General features: G+C 40.8%; 1 protein-coding gene across 3 annotated transcripts in view; it reads right to left on the reverse strand.

The window, feature by feature from the left end:
• LOC135203167 (SIN3-HDAC complex-associated factor-like) overlaps positions 1 to 21,882 on the reverse strand; it is a 155,584-nt gene that overhangs the window by 55,980 nt on the left and 77,722 nt on the right. For all 3 annotated transcript variants that reach the window (XM_064232858.1, XM_064232859.1, XM_064232860.1), the window contains one exon: positions 2,803 to 2,883. The gene's annotated coding sequence lies outside the window, so the exon portion shown is untranslated. Of the gene's footprint in view, positions 1 to 2,802; positions 2,884 to 21,882 lie in introns of those variants that run through there.

The following is a 21,882-nucleotide window of genomic DNA, read 5'->3' on the forward strand; positions in this document are numbered from 1 at the left end:
GAAGGGAAAGACGCACTTTCCCCTCGTCGCCCTCTGCCGGTTCCTCGCTCGGTCTCAATTCCGCCGGTACATAGATATTAAGTTCATTTCACTCGGGCCCTTGTGTAAATTCATTAGAATATAAGACCGGTGTTAAATTAATCACTGAGCGTTTGATTTCTGCATGACCACAGTAACTTAAGAATCCCACGCGACCCAGGTCGGGGCATATATATATATATAGATATATATATATATATATATATATATATATATATATATATATATATATATATACCTGTTTAACCTGATTCTTGTGATATCAAAATACATTATTAGTCGGTTCAATTATCTACTCAAAAGGTGGCTCAGTTTAAAAAAAAAAAACCCTCCTTACGATAGCTCGTCAATACCATTAAGTGGGGACCAACAATATCTGAAAGTCCTCTTTCATAGTCCTGACGCCACAGCTCTCGGATATTTCTTTGTGATAAAAAGCCCTTTTTACCCATCTTTCCTACCGTTTTCTCTTCCTTGGCAAACCAATCCACAAACGAGCTTCACAACTCCCCTACGAATGATTTAACAATCCCTTCTCTCTCTCTCTCTCTCTCTCTCTCTCTCTCTCTCTCGTCCTCTCTCGTCATCAAATCTCTCTTCCTCTCTCTCTCAAGTCTCTCTCATTGTAATGTTTCAGCCATCTTCCATGTCTCATCTATTCTAACCCTGTTTTATGAACACCGGTAACATCCTCCGAAGCACACTGCATCTATTCTCCCATCTGCAACGCTCAAATTCTCTTCTCCTCCTACCTTCATCCTTCGTCGTAACATGCTCCCCGCGATATCAAATTCTCTTCTCCTCCTACCTTCATCCTTCGTCGTAACATGCTCCCGATCTGTATGGCGTGCACACCTTAGAAGAACGGAAGAACTTGCGCACTCTGAGTGCCACAAAGCATATTGATGAGTGATGTTATTGAGCCTACTGGTCATACCCTAAATTACACCTGTTCTGTCTTATCTTATGAGTTCCTCTCCAACAACCTGTCTTCGTATCTTTCACGGCCATGAAGGCACCAGGAGCTAACCGAAGCAAATACCCAGCACTGCAGGTTCAACACGTACAAAGCCTTTCAGATGCAAAACACGGACGGAGGGAGGAGGATACGGGGACAGGAAGAGGAGAGAGAGAGATTTATAAAGGCTGCGTGTAAAATTGAGAGAAAATCTGAATTAAGAACATGACGGTGTACAGTGATCAAGTTACTAGATACCACAATATTCTCGCAAACTGATATGAAAGCAATTTGCGAACCAAGGATGGATTTCCATAACTTCTATTCCAGCTCGATTGACAAACACGAAAATTTAGGCAAATACAAGAAAAATACATCATCTTTGTCCCTTTCCTTATCATTCCCAAGCACGAGAGATGCCATCACTGTGACGAGTGAATTTAAAATTGGATCACGAAGAAATAAACATCTTCGACGACAGTCTACTATAAAATACTTAAGAAACCTTATTTACATACTGCCGATGTATCCGAAAATACAGTTTTCCCCCCCCAAGATACCATTGCCGCTTACATAATGAAGAACACAACGCTTTATCACATATAGTAGATCTGGCTCCAGATCTCTTTGGGACTAAAGACAGCATAACACCTGAGAGGAGTTTCTTTGTTTACAAGTTAGAACCGACAAAACACGCTTTCCCTCCGCGAAGTGACCGCATTACTGCATTTGGCGCCACCTTACGCTTACTGCGAAAGAATCCACTGCATTTCACTCGAGTCCAGACGCTCACTTAGCCTTGTGAATAAGTCACAACCAAGGAACACCTACAACTCGTTCAATCAGCGTACACACTTGAAAGCTCGTGGCCTGTTTCCCCCCCCCCCCCCCCCCCCCCCCCCCCCCACCACCCCCCCACCCCCCTCTCCCCCCCCCCCCTCATTATCTCTCTCTCTCATCTCTCTCTCTATCTCTCTCTCTCTCTCTCTCTCTCTCATTAATACAGTTTTGGGCACTGAAAAGGGAATATCTTATTTCATTGCCTTACAGGTGGTAGGTAAGTCTCCCTATAGCTAGCAAATAGTAAGGTAAATAATGCTGACTCTCTCTCTCTCTCTCTCTCTCTCTCTCTCTCTCTCTCTCTCTCTCTCTCTCTCTCTCTCTCTCTCTCGAGATACAGACACTCACTCAGAGTAAACACATCCCTGGCTCCGCCTTGAAATTGGCCAGATACAGAATCTCATTCATCGCAATCAATTCTACTTGAAACCTTGTATATCCTCGACCGCTCACCGTATACGAAACACACTAACATACATCTTTACATTTAAATAGAAGACTATGAAATTTAGGCCAAAGGCCAAGCACTGAGACCTATGTGGTCATTCGGTGCTGAAACGGGCATCGACAGTAAAAGGTTTGAAATGTGTAACGGGAGGAAAACATCAACGCAGTTGCACTATAAATAAAGTGTTAGGAGAGGGTGGAAAGTAAGAGGGACGAAAGAGAATATGAAAGGAGGTACAGTAAAATGAACGAAAGGGGTTGCAGCTAGAGGCACGCCGCAAAGAACCTCGAGTAATGCCTATAGTGCACCGCATGAGGTGCACTGGTGGGAACTACCCCCCTAACATTCGAAATGTCCTCGGTCTAAAGACATAAACAAGTGACTTTCAATCAGAGATCTGCCCACCAGCCAAAACGAACGACGTTCATATAAAAGGATGCTCAAACAAACGTCCCCTTTTACTGTTCATAACATTCATATTGATAACAAATGAGGATAAGGGAGATCACTTAGTTACCTTACACTGGAAGCCTCGGCAACTCTTCCTTCCTTCCTTCCCGCTCTCACTGAACACAACTAACACCGACAAGCGTCCGTCCTGCAAAGACAAAACCAGGAAGAACTATTATTAGCTTCTTCTGGAAAAAGAAGAAAAAATTAATAAACAAACAAACTAAACCAAGAAGAACTATTATTAGTTTCTTCTGGAAAAAGAAGACAAAATTAATAAATAAACCAAACCAAGATCTATTATTAGTTTATTCTGGAAAAAGAAGAAAAAATTAATAAATAAACCAAACAAAACCAGGAGGAACTATTATTAGTTTCTTCTGGAAAAATAAAAATAAATAAACAAACATAAAAATAAAATACAGAACTAAATAACAATAAATAAATAATTACATAAAAAACAAAATATAAACCAGAAACAATATCCCTTTTAAGGGAAAATACTTCATAAAGGATAAAAAAGGTTTATTCCATAAAAAAAACTTTTAAAGACTGACTAGTAATTTTTTTGTTTTTTTTACTTATACACAGAATAAACCTTTCTGTTTTAGGGAAAAATACTCCATGAGATATATATATATTATATATATATATATAGAAAACATTCCATACACTGAAAACAAAAAATCCAGTTGTTTAAGGAAAAATTCTTCAAGGAACAGACAAAAGAATAAATAAATATATATATATATATATATATATATACTATATATATATATATATATATATATATATATATATATTATATAAATTGGACTGAAGAAAATAGCAGGTCAGGAAAAATACTTCAAGGTAATAAAAAAAAAAAACCGATTTCAAGAATGGAAAACAACCAATCCAGTTTACAGAAAACACTTTACGGAGGACACCGAAAAATAACCCACCCCGTTTCAGGAAAAGCACTTCAAGGAGTTTATAAAAAAAAGGTTGATAAACAACCAAAAAATAACTGAAAAAATCCCATTTACGAAAAAATACTTCGAGTAAAAAAAAAAAGTGGTAATAAAAGTTAATTATGCCAAAGCACCTTCTAACCGGAAGACCATCCCACACCTTGAGAATACAAATACGATGAATCTCCTCTTCCTCCTCCCCCCTTCTTCTTAAGGATGTTGTCACACTCACTCAAGTCACCCCACACACCACCCACAAACACCTTCACAGCTTCCCCGGCCACCCAAGACCAATTCCAGCACGCGACTGATCAGAGAGTACACAGTTCGTGGCACTCGCAGGCACGATCCTGGAACGCCGCCGCCGCCCCCCCAGAACGTCCCTGGATTGGGTCCTTTGGGTACCCTCTTTCCTTTGACCTAGTTTGATGAGACGAAAAAGAGCCCGGGTCCACCTACAAGACAAAAAATCTCCCCAGAATGAGAGAGAGAGAGAGAGAGAGAGAGAGAGAGAGAGAGAGAGAGAGAGAGAGAGAGAGAGAGAGAGAGAGAGAGAGAGAGAGCCTGTAACTCTTATAATCTATGGAGAAATAATGTATTCACAGACGATATGCTGAAGTAAGGTTATTGCCTAAATGTATAAAGATCACCACTACAATAATAATAATAATAATGATAATAATAATAAATAATAATAATAATAATAATAAAGGAGAGAGAGGCATTTGTAATAATCAACAATAATAATAAAGATAGGCATTTGTAATAATAATAATAATAATAATAAAGAAGAGAAGCATTTGTAATAATAATAATAATAATAATAATAATAATAAAGAAGAGAGGGGCGTTTGTACCCGTCTGGGTACGAACAGCCAACGAGGGGACAGGAAGCCGGGCGAGGGGTTCGAGAGACTTTGAGTTCGTAGAGAGTAAGTAGTACCGGCACACGAGCATCAACTGAGGGGAAACAGTCGAGGAGGAGGGCAAGAGTGTGTCACAGATTACGGATGCTGCTTCCGCCAATACCCCTCCACCCGCACCTTATGCATGAGTTCATTGGATGGATTCGCAGAACGAATCCCTCATTTTGTGGAGAGAGAGAGAGAGATTGAAGAGAGAGAGAGGAGAAGAGAGAGAGAGACGACGAGAGATGAGAGAGAGAGAGAGAGAGCATATTTCTCTTCTTAAAGACTGAATAAGTAAAGTCGGCGATTTAAGGGAAAAAGAGAGAGAGAGCTCTCTTCCCACCCAACCAAACCCACCCGCCCCCCTCTCTCTCTTTCTCTCTCTGTGAGAGAGAAAGAGAGGGGGAGCCTTCTCCCCTCCCCCTACCCTAACCATCTTGCGATAATGGCATTCACTTTCCCTCTCAACTTGGCTATTTATAGAAAAGTTGTAACTAAAAATAACGAATAGAAGAAAAATAGAAGAACAAGCAATTATTCTGGAACACATACACACATCTTCCACGCACATTAAATATATTTACGGGGGGTTCACACGTGAAATATATATAAATAAATAATAATAATAATAATATTCAATACATTTATATTTTAAAATCTTCTTAAACGATAATTACATAAAAATGCAAAAATTTCCCATATGTATGTATGTAAAATGCTAACAATCCGAGCTTTCTCTGACACGACTTCTTCGATTAACGGCAGCAATGTCCATGTTCTGTGATTTTTTTTTTCTTCTTCTTAGCAGACTTCCTCTTCTCGTCCTCAGTCTTCCACCAACCTTCCGGCTCCCAATCCCCGACGTCTACAGTGAGGACGCTTCCCTCACAGAGGTCTAGGCATTTACCCTCGCCCTTCCGAAATTGCTCGCAACCCACGTTACCCCTTTGTCCCTATACTTTTGGCAACGTCAGAAATACAGGCACAGACACAGACACACACGCAAGGATATAATAAGTGATTAATCTTATATGACACTTTCATTTAAGGCCCATCCAAAATGGAGGTTTGTAGACATGTTCGCGTATTGGACAGTATTACCTTCCAGCTTTGAATCCGTCCATTCTTCCCACCTACACTCAAATTGCTTTATAATAATAAATAGATAAATAGATCTTTATACACCCCATTGCTTTATAATAAATAGATAATAGATAAGTATTTCACTGATGGAGGGGGGGGGGGGGGGGGGGGGGGGGGGGGGGGGGAGGGGCGGGGGGGGGGGGGGGTGCTGAACATTTTACACCCAACCCAAAAAGGACCGTTCATTGGGTCTTCTTCCACCCGACCTATCATATAGTAAAACTCCTCATGCAAGTCCTCTCCCAGTAGATGTTTACTTCCATGTGTATTTTGAGACACAAGACTTTACTCTCTCTCTCTCTCTCTCTCTCTCGTCTCAAACGTCCTCCACTCTCTCTCTCATACAAAATTTTACATACTTATGAATTGAAAAACTTGAAAAGATCAAGGACACTTTATGTGATTAAGAGGAAAATGATACCACGGCAATCGTTCTTCATTAGAAGCACAAGCTAATTAAAAATAAAAATGTTAAAAAATTACTGAAAAAGAATACGTTTAAAATTGCGAAAAAAATAAAAATTATTGTAGGGTGTTCAAGTTCAACAGTACTTGAAATATCCTTTGGATTAAATTATTACACACACAAACACAGGACACTTTATGTGATTAAGAGGAAAATGATACCAACGCAATTGTTCTTCATTAAAACCACAAGATAATTAAAAAAAAAAAAAAAAAAAAAAAAAAAAAAAAAAAAGTACTGAAAAGGCATACGTTTAAAATCGCGAAAAAAATTAAAATGATTGTAGGGGGTTCAAGTTCAACAGTATTTGAATCATATCCTTTGGATTAATTACTCAAAAACAAACAAACAAACACACACGCACCAAAAACAAACTTTCATCAACACGTCATCATTCTGACTCTCAGAAAGAAAACTCCTAGTCAAGACTCCAAAACGCTGGTCATCCAGAAACCAAATGAATGACAATATTGTTTTCCAAGCAATCGGGAAGGCAAAAAGGTAACACAAAAAGGTCAACACAATTTCTAACACAAGTCTGAGCAAAGCAAAAAGCTTATTGTTAGGACATAAGACGTCAATTCAAGCGCTGAAATGGAAATTGAGATCAAAAAGATTTGAAAGATATAACAGGAGGAGAATCTCGCAGTTGCGCTATAAATCAATTGTTATGAGAGGGTGGAGAGTCTCAGATGGAAGAAAGGGAATATGAAAGGGGGTAGGGGAAAGAGAATGAAAGAGGTTGCAGCTGGGGGGGCCAAAGGGACGCTGCAAAGAACCTTTCAAGTTATGTCTACAGTGCACCTAGTGTCCTACGGGGAAAAAAGGCTCATTAATGAATGAATTAGTGGGTCATGAAATTTCGGCAACAAAGCCAAGCCCAAGACTGTGGGAAATATGGATAAAATGGAGTGAGCATGTACACACACACACACAAGCGCCGAAGTTTCTTCGCTGTCGAGTTTTCTGTACAGCGTATAATCAAGGCCATCTAAAATGGATTTATCTTCCGGTGGTCGCGGTGTAATGCTGTGAGCCGCGCCCCATGAAACTTTAAAACCTCCGCCTGGTGGTGGCCTGTCGTATATCGTTCCCAGGAATACGATTATGGCAAGCCTAAACCTTGAATAAAAAAAAATAAAAAAAAAACTAATGAGGTTAGAGGGCTGTAATTTGGTACGTTTGATGATTGGAGGGTGGATGATCAACATACCAATTTGCAGCCCTCTAGCCTCAGTAGTTTTTAGATCTGGGGGCGGATAGAAAATTAACCATTTCAATAGTTTTCTTTGACAGAAAACTACGAGGAAGAGACCGAGAAACTGAATAACGTGACGTCAAGGGATCAAAAAGTGAAGCTGGGAGAATATTTCGGTGGGAAACAAACCTCAGAAAGTCTGCTATTTCGCAATACAAGGTAAATTATCTTAACAAAAGGAAAGCATAGGGTGCACTCTCCATACAATGACCAATTTGGCCCATGTTGCTAGGAGACTCGGCCTATTTTATTATGTCAGTTAACTTACAGGTTTGATCATGATTCAACCTCCTCTGTACAAAAAAAAATTAATAAATAAATAAAAATAAAATTAAAAGCGTTAGAAAAAACTTACTCTTGTAACTGACTATGTATAATTCATTTTCCATACTAACAGTTGACGAACTGCTGGGATTCCGATTTGTTGAAGTTCTCGCACACTGCTCTATTTGCTTCTAATTATACCAAATAATTAAAAATTAAATCTTAGACATGTACTCCTACCCTAAACGAATAAATGTGTCCAGAAATCTAGACATTATATTAACATCTGTGTTACTGAACACAGACCAAAGTATAACACCTGTAAGGCTATTGCTTCGGTTACAGATTAGTTTTCTAACCTTGAATCGTACCAGGGAAGGAAAATGTTCACAGAGGCAAACATAAAATATGCTGCAGGATGAAGTGGCAAGAGCTGTATCCAGGGCAAATTACACTTGACATAAATGTCCTCCATACAAGAGTTGATACATCGCCTTATTGGCGTGGTTGGTATGGTGTTGGCGTGCCACCTCGGTGGCCGCGAGTTCGATTCTCGAGCATACCACTGGGGAGTGAGAGATGTGTATTTCTGGTAACAGAAGTTCACTCTCGACTTTGTTCGGAAGACACGTAAAGCCGTTGGTCCCGCTGCTGAATAACCACTGGCTCCGTGCAACGTAAAAGCACCATACAAGCAAACACGAGTTGATACATTACCTTACACCTCCCCTTGTTTCTGGTTAGATCCCATTGCAGTGCAATATAAAACTTGCAACACAATGGAATTGGAGTATAATTCAGTCCAAGAACCAAGCTGAAAATGATGTCGTATCGTTACGAATGAGTGGAAAGGAAGATACAAGAAAGAGAACACGAACGGAGGTATATTCATCGGAATGAAGAGACTGCAGGTAGGGACCGAAGGGACGCTGCAAAGGACCTTACGTAATGCCTACAGTACACCACGTGAGGTGCACTGACGGCAATATCCCCTACGGCTTTTCTAGGGTCAGATAATTGTAATCCCGTCAAGTCAGCATCACTCACTCGTCAACATACTTTGCCAAATTAGGGTCTGTGTGCCTCATCATGAATTTCCACCAGAAAAGGCTACTAAAACAAACAATTAATAGACTTCACAAGAGTGACATGTCTACCCATTTCAACACTGGTGGTTAACATTATCATCTGCGAAGCCATAACAAGGTCAATAAAAAAAAATTAATAAAAAAAAAAGGAAGCCTCTACTCCACTGGCAGTGACGTCCCACAAGTGTAACTCGTGACCAAGATGTTTTGAAGTAATCATTCTCATCAGTCATTTTTAATGATAGTAATAACTACTATATCATTTTTATTGAATGATGATTCTCATTCATAAATTTTATTAAATGATAATTTTCATTAATAATTTTTAGTGGTATTAATAAATCTCATCGATCATTTTTAGCGACGTAATGATTCTCATCCATAAAGTGATAATTCTCACCAGTAACGTTTTGTAAAAGCAATAAATTTCATACATAATTTTTAGTGATAATTTTTTAAATCAGAAACATTAATAATATCTGCTTAGGTCTTTAGGGGGGAAAAAATTAGGAAACAGGACTTGGGCATCCTAACCATTCAGCCACCAAATTTCACTTTTAAATAGAAATGACAATGAATTCCTCTGTCTTCTAATTAAGTTTATATATAAAAAAAATCGCAAACCCATCTTATCCTTTGACAGTTACCGAATATCCAACGACTCAGCTCTCTCTCTCAAATTAACTGCTGCAGCTAATTCTCTCTTAAGACCTTCGTGGCGAAGAAAAAGCCAAAGATTGGTCAAGAATGGCGATCGTTCGTTTATTTATTTGTTTATTTTTTCGTATGGTGCTTTTACGTTGCATGGAACCAGTGGTTATTCAGCAACGGGACCAACGGCATGACGTGACTTCCGAACCACGTCGAGAGTGAACTTCCATCACCAGAAAGACATCTCTCACTCACTCCTCAATGGAATGGCCGAGAATCTAACCCCCGACCACCGAGGTGGAACACTAATACCATACCAACCATGCCGCTGAGGCGCTATCGTCGTTCGTCTATCCCTCCCTGAAAAGTGGCAATTTTTTTTTTTTTTTTCCAGCATCGGTTTTTCCCCCCAAATTATTTTCTAACCCCCGAGAAGGCCATTTTACTTATTCCTTCATTGGCGTCCCGTTATTCATAGCCGCTCGGGCTCCCCAACCTTTTTTTATGTTAAAATATGAATCTGTATCTAGCCAGCTATTTCGCCAAAGCACATGAAACTCTGGAAGATTGTGTGTCACACTGACAAAGCGAATGAAAGCCGAGGGAGTCTGTCTCATTAGCGAAAGCCGATGCAATTTTTAACACACACACACACACACACACACACACACACAGAGAGAGAGAGAGAGAGAGAGAGAGAGAGAGAGAGAGAGAGAGAGAGAGAGAGAGAGAGAGAGGAAAAAAAATCTGCTCTAGTTATTGAGCACCGTACCTGTTTCAGAACTAGGGAGTTCCAGCCCTCCTTTGCAGAGTTTGAATTGCATGAATTGTTTCACATTGAAAGTCAAGATATTTATTACGGTCACTGGATGTACAGATACATTAGTCTGATTCAGAGGGACCCTGGAAACTTCTTCATCAAAGGATTGTGGAAGTGTGTTTAATAAACTGGTAACCAGCAGATCATGTATGGACTTTGGGGCGGCTTTATTTCATTCATAGAACAAAGTTTGTTTAATAAGCCAGTAAAAGAAGGGGAAAAAAAGGAGGGACCGATTCCCGGCATTGGAGTAATCAGCAGATCAGGTATGGAATTTGGGGAGGCTTTATTCCATTCATAGAACAGTGACGTGGGCGCTTGCAAACAGCAGCGGTTCGATTCAGCATCATCCCCCGCAAACGTTTCGGTTGTGACAGGCATTTCGATCTGGGGGTTTACAAACTACTCCAATGTCCACATCTCGATCTGGGGGTTATACTCTATTCCAGATGGTCACATCGCGATCTTGTATATATTACCCACACGGCAGGCGATTTCAAAAGATATAATTGTTATATTTTTTCCAGTGATGTCGGTAAAAAGTTTAAGCCCACCTGCAACTTCATTAAGGACGAAAGGTGGACGGCAGCACAGGTCACAGATAGAGGATGTCGACCAAAGAAGAAGCATTTCAGAGAGAGAGAGAGAGAGAGAGAGAGAGAGAGAGAGAGAGAGAGAGAGAGAGAGAGAGAGAGAGAGCAGGGATCTACGCCAGTGAAGGATCAATAGTTGGGTACACGCGGAGGCCCACAGCAGGGGTTGCACACATGCAATACATAACCGAATGTCCAACGCTCTTGACGCACCATTTCGCTCCACATGGTCACATCCAACATGGCCATCCCACAAGAAGTCACTCCAGATTCCCAAAAGCCCACACCTTTGGACACCCTCTGCCCACCCTCCCCAAAAACCACCACCACCTCCTATCGACATATATCTTTATAAACAAAACATCGTCTATGATGCGTGAACTAAAACGTTCAAGGAGGATTTGCACTTATTGGCGTATTGTCTGTCGTCAACATTCATGACTGATGGGAACATGAGTATTTATCTTATCATCCACCTTCCTAAATCATTTAGCAAACCTTACATTTAAGAATTAAAACTACGCTTCATACGAACAATAATATATACATACTCGAGTTTTGTAATTAGATAAAAAATGTTCCCAAGATGAAATAATCATTTTTCTATACGCGCATTTCCGTAGCCTGAATTCACTCTTAAAAGTATTTCTACTTATGTACAAACGTCTGGTAATTCTATGCGCAAACTCGAGCAGATTTTAGACAGCACATTAAGTCAGGATTCTGCGTTAAGTTACCTTCTGCCTGAGGCTCACGAACACACACCTGGATAAATCCGAGGCGACCCTTGTTTTTGTGGACGCATTTAATAGAAAGCCCCAACCAAGCCAGATTCTATGGTATGCAAAGTATATGTTGAGTTGAATATAAAATTTAGGCCAAAGGCTAAGCACTGGGACCTATGAGGTCATTCAGCGCTGAAATGGAAATTGACAGTAAAAGGTTTGAAAGGTGCAACAGGAGGAAGACCTCAAAGCAGTTGCACTATGAAACAATTGTTAGAAGAGGGTGGAAAGAAAGATGGAAAAAGTGAATATAAACGGAGGTACAGTAAAAGGAAAGAAGGGGGTTGCAGGTGTGGGCCGAGGGGTCGCTGCAAAGAACCTAAAGAAATGCTCACAGTGCAACGCATGAGGTGCACTGACGGCACTACTCCCCTTCGGGATAAATATCCTGATGGCTATATTCCGAGGTCATCAAGTTATCTACTAATTTTTTTCAAGGGGGATCGGACATTTAACACAACACAAGAAAAGTAAACATGCGACAAACTCTTGGCCACGGCCCATGAAACTCTCAACCGCGGTCCATGAAACTTTCAGTCACGGCCTGGTGGTGGACTGTGTTGCTGGCACCTAACTACCGAGGCCACAGGGCTGGACAATTGGAAGGTGGATGATCAACATGACCAATTAGCTGCCCTCGAACCACAGTAGTTAAAAGAAAACTTCACTTAACGTTCTGAAATGCCAACTGAAAGCGCTGCATCAATCATAAATACAATTTATTGATTACCGTTTATGTTACGTAAGAGTTATCAGGTCAAAAAGAGTTTAACTTTACAATTACGTCTACTTTGATGCTGTTTACGCGAGCAGCAACGTAACTTTAAAAGTGAATGTAACTTTACTCCCCCAACAGTTCGGCCAACTCTTTAAGGCAGCAGTAGGACAGAGTTAATAGTACCGATCTTTTGAGTTTCCTCTCTTAATATTTCCCCGTTTATCTTCTCGGTTACTTCGTTTCCTTTCGTTTTCTTGGCGTGTCAGCTATTCCCTTCAACAAGGACATACTACGATTATCTAAAGCTCAACCAGGTAATACCAGTATTCAAAGCTCAACCAGGACACACCACGAGTATTTGAAGCTCAACCAAGACATAGTACCAGTATCTAAAGCTCAACCAGGAAACACTACGAGTATTTAAAGCTCAACCAGGAAACACGACCAGTATATTTAAAGCTCAACCAGGACACACAATGAGTATTTAATGCTCAACCAGGGCATACTACGAGTATTTAAAGCTCAACCAGAACATTCTACGAGTACTTAAAGCTCAAGTAGGACATACTAAAGCTCAACCAGTTAATACTACGAGTATTTAAGGCTCAACCAGGAAACATTATCAATATTTAAAACTCAACCAGGACATAGTAGGAGTTTTTAAAGCTCAACCAGCACATTGTACGATTATTTAAATCTCAACCAGGACATACTACGGCTCAACAAGGACATTCTAAGAGTATTTAAAGCAAATACAATGGCAATTTCGTCTCGTTTGGTTGCAATGTCGAGTACTTTTCTAAACTGCGATGGAATATAAGATTCAGGCCAAAGGCCAAGCGCAGCGACCTAAGAGGTCACTCAGCGTTGAAAGGAAAACTGAGAGTAAGGCAGGTTTGAAAGGTGTTACAGGAGGAAAACCTCAAAGCACTTGCACTGTCAAACAATTTTTCGGAGAGGGTGAGAAGTCAAGATGGAAGAAAGGGTATATATATGAGTGGAGGTACAGTAAAAAGAAATGACAGTGGTTGCAGCTAGGGGGCCGAAAGGCCACTGCAGAAAACCGCAAGGTGCAATAATGACACTGCAACCCCCTACAGGACTTGAATCCCACGAATTTGATGAAAATTACTGTCCATTTCACGTTACGTTTCATGAACTTAAGAGTTGATAGTTTGGTCGAGATGGCCTTGAGCCAGCACGGTCTCTTGCATTCAGTCTGGGTAACCTACATAGGTCTAGATTGGAATTGGATATGGAATTTAGGCCAAAGGCCAAGCACTGGGACATATGAGGCCATTCAGCGCTGAAACGGAAACGGACAGTAAAAGGGTTGATAGGGGCAGGAGGAAAACCCCGCAGTTGTACTATGAAGCAATTGTTGGAAGAGGCTGGAAAGTAAGATAGAAGAAAGAGAATATGAAAGGAGGTACAGTAAAAGGAATGAAAGGGCTTGCAGCTGGGGGTCTTTGAAGTTGTTGTTGTTCTCCTGATCACGATAACGGCGAGGGAATTCGAAACAATGAAAGGAAAGATCTCCAAACCGCCCTCCACAGGGCGACAACTTTAGCAAGAGACCCCCGGCCTTTTTTTCTTGTGTCAGGATGTCTTTGTCGCTTCTTCACCCTTGAAACCTTTCCTTAACAAGAGGAGCTCTTTTCCTTCGAGAATACCTCCTGGCTTCACTTATTAAATTGTTTACAAGTGTCACTGTAGACGTGTATACCAGGGTTTGCTCAAAATGAATGTCATTTTCGTTTACGTAGCTAAGGAATTTCACATTAAGGTCAAAATATGTGAATGTAAAAAATGACAAACCAATTGACCAATAATATTTCAATCAGATGTACCTTTAATTTGCACAACTCTCAAATTTACAACTTATCTTCATTTTCTATACAAGCGTCTTTCTTATGTCATTGATTTGCATGGTCTTATGACTTTTCCTCTGTAATGCTCCAATGCAATTTTCATTTTCAGAACTGCATAAGTCTCTTTGCTTCATATACATTCCATATTTTCCATCACTCGATTGAAAACTTGTCAAACTCAGGAATTTTCTTTCCATTGCAGAATCTAGTAATATTTCATACCGAACATCTACCGAAGTGTCTAAAGAGAGATCAAAAGGTGGTCCTATAAAATCAGTATTTTAAAGAGAGATCAAAAGGTGGTCCTATAAAATCAGTATTTTAAAAAGCCCAATCCGCATCTCCTCCGTAGGTTAAGCGGCTTAACCGTCCCATACATTGAACTGAATATGGAATTTAGGCCAAAGGCCAAGCAACGGGACCTATGAGGCCATTCAGCGCTGAAATGAAAACTAACAGTAAAAGGGTTGATAGGTGTAACAGGAGGAAAACCTCTACGCAGTTTCACTATGAACCTATTGTTGGGAAAGGGTGGAAGGTAAGATGGAAGAAAGAGAACATGAAAGGAAACACAGTAAAAGGAACGAAAGGGGATGGAGCTACGAGTCGAAGGCACGCTGCAGAGAACTTTCAGTAATGCCTACAGTGCACAGCATGAGGTGCACAGACGGCACTAAGCCCATACGGTACCGTCCCATAAATGACCTGCCTTAAGTTGACTAGAAAACTGACATCGTTTGTCGACAAAATAATAACGACGATTTAGAAACGAAATCGATGTCGGCGTGAGAGTTTATACATATCAAGGCCAATACAGTAGATTGGCCTTGATACATATATATCAGACACCAGCCAGCTCTTGGTTTATCTGTTAATCAGGACGAATATCTGATACTGGACAATGATACGTATGCTATCAGCGCACTGACTCACACCCCAACGGCCAGAACCTCTCCCAAAATTTGACACAATACGCTTGGAGGTGACCAAGTACTGACAAGAGATACAGCCAAGAATAACAAATTATAAATAAGCTGCTTTCCAGTTTGCTAAGACACCTGGTCAAGCGGAAATCAAACGGACGACATAACCACGGTGGGTAGTATGCATTATGAATGAAGCTGCTTTCCACTTTCCTACGGTAGATTTGGTCGAGTGGAAACCAAACGGTTGGTATAACCAAGCTCTCTCTCTTTAGACTTTGGGTATAACCAAAGGCAAGTATGCAGATCATATCGCTAGAGAGAGAGAGAGAGAGAGAGAGAGAGAGAGAGAGAGAGAGAGAATGCTTGCCATTTGCCAATCACTTCGTCCTAACCAACAGAAGACAACCGCTCGATTCTACTGCGCTTAAAAATCCTGACCCTAGAAGCTACGTCAACCAGGTGGTGTTTTCTTCCTAGACTTCCAATCAAGGATTCATCTGGAAAATCCCCTAGATCGATGCCCACTCTCCGACAAACAACGGGGCAAGATTGTAATCTGGTCTGACGGTCAACAGGACACGATGTACCACAGGACAGGAATATAATACTTGACTGAAACGAATTTGTTCCAAACTGTATGATTCATTTTGTTTATCAGAAAAATGCGTTATTCGCCGTTTACTTTAGCCTAGGACCCGTAAAAATGGGTCCAGGGATTTGAGTCGACTAATCCACGCTAATCTTCCAAATCTTCACTGGTGTTCCTTTCTGAATTATTGTACCATTTCGCGAAATAGTTTTCTTTTCTGAATTATTGCAACATTTTGCGAAATGGTTTTTCAGCAGCAGCGGCAGTATAATACAGATGACACATACTTGAAAAATATCTTTTCGTATCTTGCATTAGGTCGTAAATATTCATTCAACTGCAGTAAATAATAAAACATGACTTTCATAGCTAATTAGCTTTCCCCCTTCACGATAATCAGTCCGCTGTCATGTTTCAAGACACAAAGACAATAACGCCAAACTATAATTCCTAAATTCAAAGCTTACTGTAGTATCGAAAGCATATTCCAACTCATTTCATTGGGAATGAACAAGCGTTTTTACGATGGCCCTCTCATCAACACTAATCCCTTAAATGCACCACTAATCCCTCAAATGACCCGATGAAATTACCAACGCAGTTACTTCCACGGGTCAGCTGTAATAATAGTAGAGACCGGTAATTAACCTCACATGCCATGTAAACTTTTTAAAGTGTCCTTTTCCAAATGACCCGGCTATGTGGTTTATCTGAAGGCCGGCGGTTTTAAATCCAAAGGGAGTAGCACACTTTTGGTCTTAAGCCCAGTGGCGATGGAGTACACAACCTGCTTAAGGTTGTTGATTAAGCTGACCTTGTGTCCATTGTACTCAATGCCAAGAAAAGGCGCCTGTCTTTTTAATTCCCCGGGGTATGTATAGATTGACCTGAAACGCCCAAAGGCCTGTGGGAGGAGGAACTTGGGAACTCCGACTTTCTGCTCTATACCTGCTGGCTGGGGACAAAGCGAGACCCATGATTCCCCGATAAACTGCGACCATAAAAACAAAAGAGTAATTCACAAGTATGGCAAACATCTGAGTTGCCACGTTGTATTTATAGGGTTATCTTTACCCGTTATTATTTTCCCATTTAAATGATATTCTTCGATCTGCGACATTAAGTTTAACACGAGTAATTCACAAGTATGGGGAATATCTAAGTTGCCATTTTGTATTTATTGTTTGTATGGTGTTTTTACGTTGCATGGTTATTCAGCAACGGGACCAACGGCTTTACGTGACTTCCGAACAAAGTCGAGAGCGAACTTCTATCAACAGAAATACGCATCTCTCACATCTCAATGGAATGCCCGAGAATCGAACTCGCGGCCACTGAGGTGGCAGGCCAAGACCATACCGATCACGCCACGTAGGCGCTACATTTTGTATTTAGAAGGACATCTCTATCCACCACCAATTACGGTTTACATTAATACTTCAATCAGACACATTATGATGTTATGCACAAGATGACGATCCAAATATCCCTCCTGAATATAGAGCAATGTACTACTTCATAGCCTTGTCTTGATAGTTACAATGCCGTTTCTCTTCCTGAAATACTTTTTTTTTTTTTTTCCAAGTACGCAGTATGCTACCTACCTTCCTGCCCGTGCCCGCTGACTAAAGGACGTTCATTGACTTCATTCTATTGTCTCTAATCTGACTTTCGACGTCAGCCGCCGAGCGGTCCATGGGACTGGGATGAGACGGGATAAACAGAACCACTTGCCCTGACCTATGTGACATACTACCGTATTGAGGCCGATTTCCTACCCCCCCCCCCCCCCCCCTCCTCTTACAAGGAAAAACGAAATTTTTATTCTCTTGCAATCTTGTGACTGTCAACGCAGCACTGCATCTTTTAAGAGAGAATATTCTCTATATTTCTTTCATTACACATTCTCAGTAGCCTGACTGTGTTCCAATGAATCCTAAATGTATTATTATTATTATTATTATACAGAAAATGAACTCTATTCTTATGGAACAAGTCCAAAAGCGCCATAAATACTAAGCAATTTCTTTTGAGAAACTTGATTATCAAAATGCTCGAACGAGTCTGCTTCTGGAAAAAAAAAATACAGGTCACTCAAAGGGGGTGGGGGATTAAACATCAAGAAATTCAAGACCACTGGAAAAGAGCACAGAGGCAGGGAAGCAGGGGAAAAAAAGGTTGCTTGAGAGGTGGGGGGTTGGTCTAACATGTCTGAGCACACTTGAGTGATAAATCCAGGTCATATTGTACCCCATGTCAACAACATGACTTCTGATATACCCCCTGTTGTCTCTGGACCCACCGACTCTTAACTAGATCCGTCCCAGTTCTTGCATTCCAAACCAGTTTGTCAAGAATAGCAGTTAAAAGCCCTATAAACCGAATTGTCATCTCGCTGTGATCTAACAGCTTTCTGCTGAACCAAATGTAGCTATTAACCCGGTATGTATCCACCCCTACCCCGAGGCGCTAGTACTACACATGGCAGAAGCTCCTTTTGCCTAGCTCCTTAGGACGCCGTGTTTAGTGCTATTAAAGTCCCTTGGGGATTCGAGTATTATTATGTACAACACCTATTTCTTATATTGTGTGGTCGGCAAATTAATCAATAAAAGATAATACCTACTCCGAGGCGCTATAGTACTACACATAGCGGAAGCTCCTTTTGCCTAGCTCCTTAGGACGCCGTGTTTGGTATTATTATAGGCCCTTGGGGATTTAAGTATTATTATGTACAACACCCATTTCTATATTGTGTGGTCGGCAAGTTAATCAATAAAAGATTATTTTCGAGCGACCATCTACTTAACTTAGCATTACCCTGGATTTCGGCAACGGTGGATACACACCGGATTAATAAACCGCAACATCTTTCCTATGTTCTAAGAACTTTATATAAATTCATCCCAAGAAGGAGAGACAATTAGTCCAAGCTGGAAAACGACTCCCCTCCATAACGGAAGATGCACTTTTTCTTGAGCGCCGGGAGATCAGGAAATAGTACAAAGAACGGCAGACCATTCCAATAAATCAATAGTTTGTGTTTCTATGGGAAAGCGTTGATTGGTCGGTATGCAGTGACTTCACTAGACCGACAACCACCGACGCTGAAGATGTAGCAAAAATAATATATAATAAAAAGTTTGCTAAACATAAGACACACGACAATTGAAGCTGGTATCAAGTATCCAAGCAGACACTTTGAACACTGATGCAACTTTTTCTGTCACTAAAAGGCCACGGTTATCCCCAACTTGCAATCTACCGCTATGTCCGGGGATGAGTCACTTTTCTACCTTCACTTCGTTTCGGGTCTGGGCAATATCGGTCTTCTGCCATTCTGTGCTCATTTTCAAGAGATGGGAAACGAATGGAGTTGGGGTACCTCACCCCCCGCCCCCTCAACTCGGGATGTCCAAGGCCATTTTCTTTTATATATATTTTTTTTTTTTACTTTATCTGACAGGTACGATGGTTGACAGAAGAATGAGAGCAGTTAGCAAAAAAAAAAAAATAATAATAATAAAAAAAAAAAAAAAAAATAACGGGATGCTCTAAGGGCAAGAGCCCGTGTTGGCACACAAATATTCATCTAAACATAGGCCTAGACACAAGGATACCTAGACTGAAGGAAGTGTTATCCAAGGACAGACAAAAATCTTCTTACTTCCCGAAACATCACTTATAATTCAGCACGCGCACAGATTCATACGGGACAAACACTGAGGTCAGTGACCCGTCGACCAGATTCCTCAAAAAATCTGTTAAGGAAATATAAAATACATCCAATTGCAGCGCAGGGGTATTGGAAATTCTGCGTTAGTGTTGTCATAATATACCTACAGAATCAACATAATTCGGGGAAGAGTAAGACCGTTCACAAGAAACGAACGTGACGACGTCTATATGCCACCCATTGAGGTCATCACTGGCTAACCATTACACTTTTAAGCTCATCGCTTCTTCCTCTAACCCTGATTTCCTGATTTTTTTTCCGGCCTGGGCTACAAACGCTCACTTGGTCCCCCATTCCTCTGTCACTGACAGTAGACCAATAACCTCAACTCTAAATGCAACAATATATATATATATATATATATATATATATATTATATATATATATATATATATATATATATATATATATATATATATATATATATATATGAGAATAAATTCACACCGGAAATCATATTGGAACCGCTTAAAAACAAAAGTAACGAACGTCTCACGCGGAAGGTTGATGAACCCCTTTACGTCACGGCCCCAGTGTTGCTGCCGCTGCTTCGTCGTGTCATCCCGACGAAGAGAACAGAACCAAACCCCTAGGGGCTGTGGGAACTGCAAATCCTTCTCTGGATGAAAATGATGGTCAATTACACACACCACATCTGTCAAAGCGCATCTGATGTCCAGAATATAACTGACAAACTAGAGGAGGGGATGAAGAAAAACATCCACACAAACAATAGGATGGGGGGGGGGGTGGGGGGCGGGGAGGGAGGAGGAGGACATCCAACTCGGGCCTCGAATGAGTGAGCAGGTGAGTGGCCGGTCGCAGCACTCCAGCTATGCCATGGGGAAGGAAGTTCCCAGGAACGGGATCATGCAGGGCGAGTGCGACCATGCATTTACGGCTATGCTTGTTACTGGCTGAGATTTTCTGCGTGACGCAATTAATATATACGGCAAACAGACTCCTGTCTGGTAGTTTTAATGATAAAAGAAAATAATACCTTATGAGTCACAGAGATCCTTCCCCAAGAATAGGCCATCCATAGTCTGACGGGTGCAACGCAAAATATGTTGCACTGCACTTGACAAGAAATGGCAAATATCGTAGTAAGGAACGAGACCAAACTAAAATGATTGGCGGTAAGATCTAACTATCATTCTATGTATTTTCCCATATGGTATCTTTCCCTCAGTCTTCCCAAAACACACTAGGAATAAAGCGACTCAATCTCGTGTAATAAAAGTACACATGACCAACACTGAGAGAGCAGAGAGAGAGAAGAGAAGTAGGAGAGAGAGAGAGAGAGAGAGAGAGAGAGAGAGAGAGAGAACACCTAAGTGGTGACGGCGGTCATGAACTTCTTTGGGGGTTATTACCCGAACGATCTGTCCGCGAGCTAATGTGAATGATCTCACATTAATATATATATATATATATATATATATATATATATATATATATATATATTTCCGGGTTTGCAAATCAATAAAATTACTTGAAGGGTCGTTGACCCCTAATCCTTGAGCATCCCAGTCGACTACCTTGAGTTTCACGAAACATCACTAATAACTGACACGCCGATATTAGATGATGAATATTACTATCCGACGGGTCACAAATAATTACGTCAGCAACGATCTAACTCAACCTATAATTTATGAACAGTCACTTCTTCCTTATATTCAACTTTGGAAGTCTGAACATAAATTTGAACTAAGGTATGGATAGGCTCAGAAAACACGTCCCATATCGTGACAAATTGTGTAAAACGTCAACCACCGGGGGTAATTTAAGCTTACTTAAGACCAGTACACCAACACTCATTTCACTATTTAAAGTTACTTCGTGACATATATCAACCTCTTTTACTTCGTTTTTACGGTCATGTGGACACCGCCTGACTGTACAAGGCCAGCAGGCCATCGCCATTTATTATTCAAAAGTACGCGCACTTATGGTTAGGCCAGAAAGGCCAATGACTTCAGCAACCTTCCACGCAACAAACCATCCTTCCTTAGGAACACAAACAAATCAGCAACGGGATGATACAAGAACAATTAAAACATGGAAGGTAAATAGTTTACATAAGTAAGAGAACAGGATCAAATAAACACCGGTTATCTTGGAAATGGACCTTGAATCGTCATAGAAGGACTGAGAGTGCGTCGACACTGATGACGGAGCTCAACGGCCCCAACTGTTTGAAGTCAAGGCCACTCGATTACCCCTCCCAAAGAGATCACCCCCACCCTAACTAACACCAGGGACCATCTATGGGCTTCCAACGACTATTTGTATACATCTAGCGTGGTAGGGGACGCAGACATGTTACTTGTTAATTAACAACCAAACAAGAGTGGTTGCATTTTTTTTTAACA

This window comes from Macrobrachium nipponense, chromosome 33 (assembly GCF_015104395.2).
Source record: "Macrobrachium nipponense isolate FS-2020 chromosome 33, ASM1510439v2, whole genome shotgun sequence".
NCBI classification, from domain to species: Eukaryota; Metazoa; Arthropoda; class Malacostraca; order Decapoda; family Palaemonidae; genus Macrobrachium; species Macrobrachium nipponense.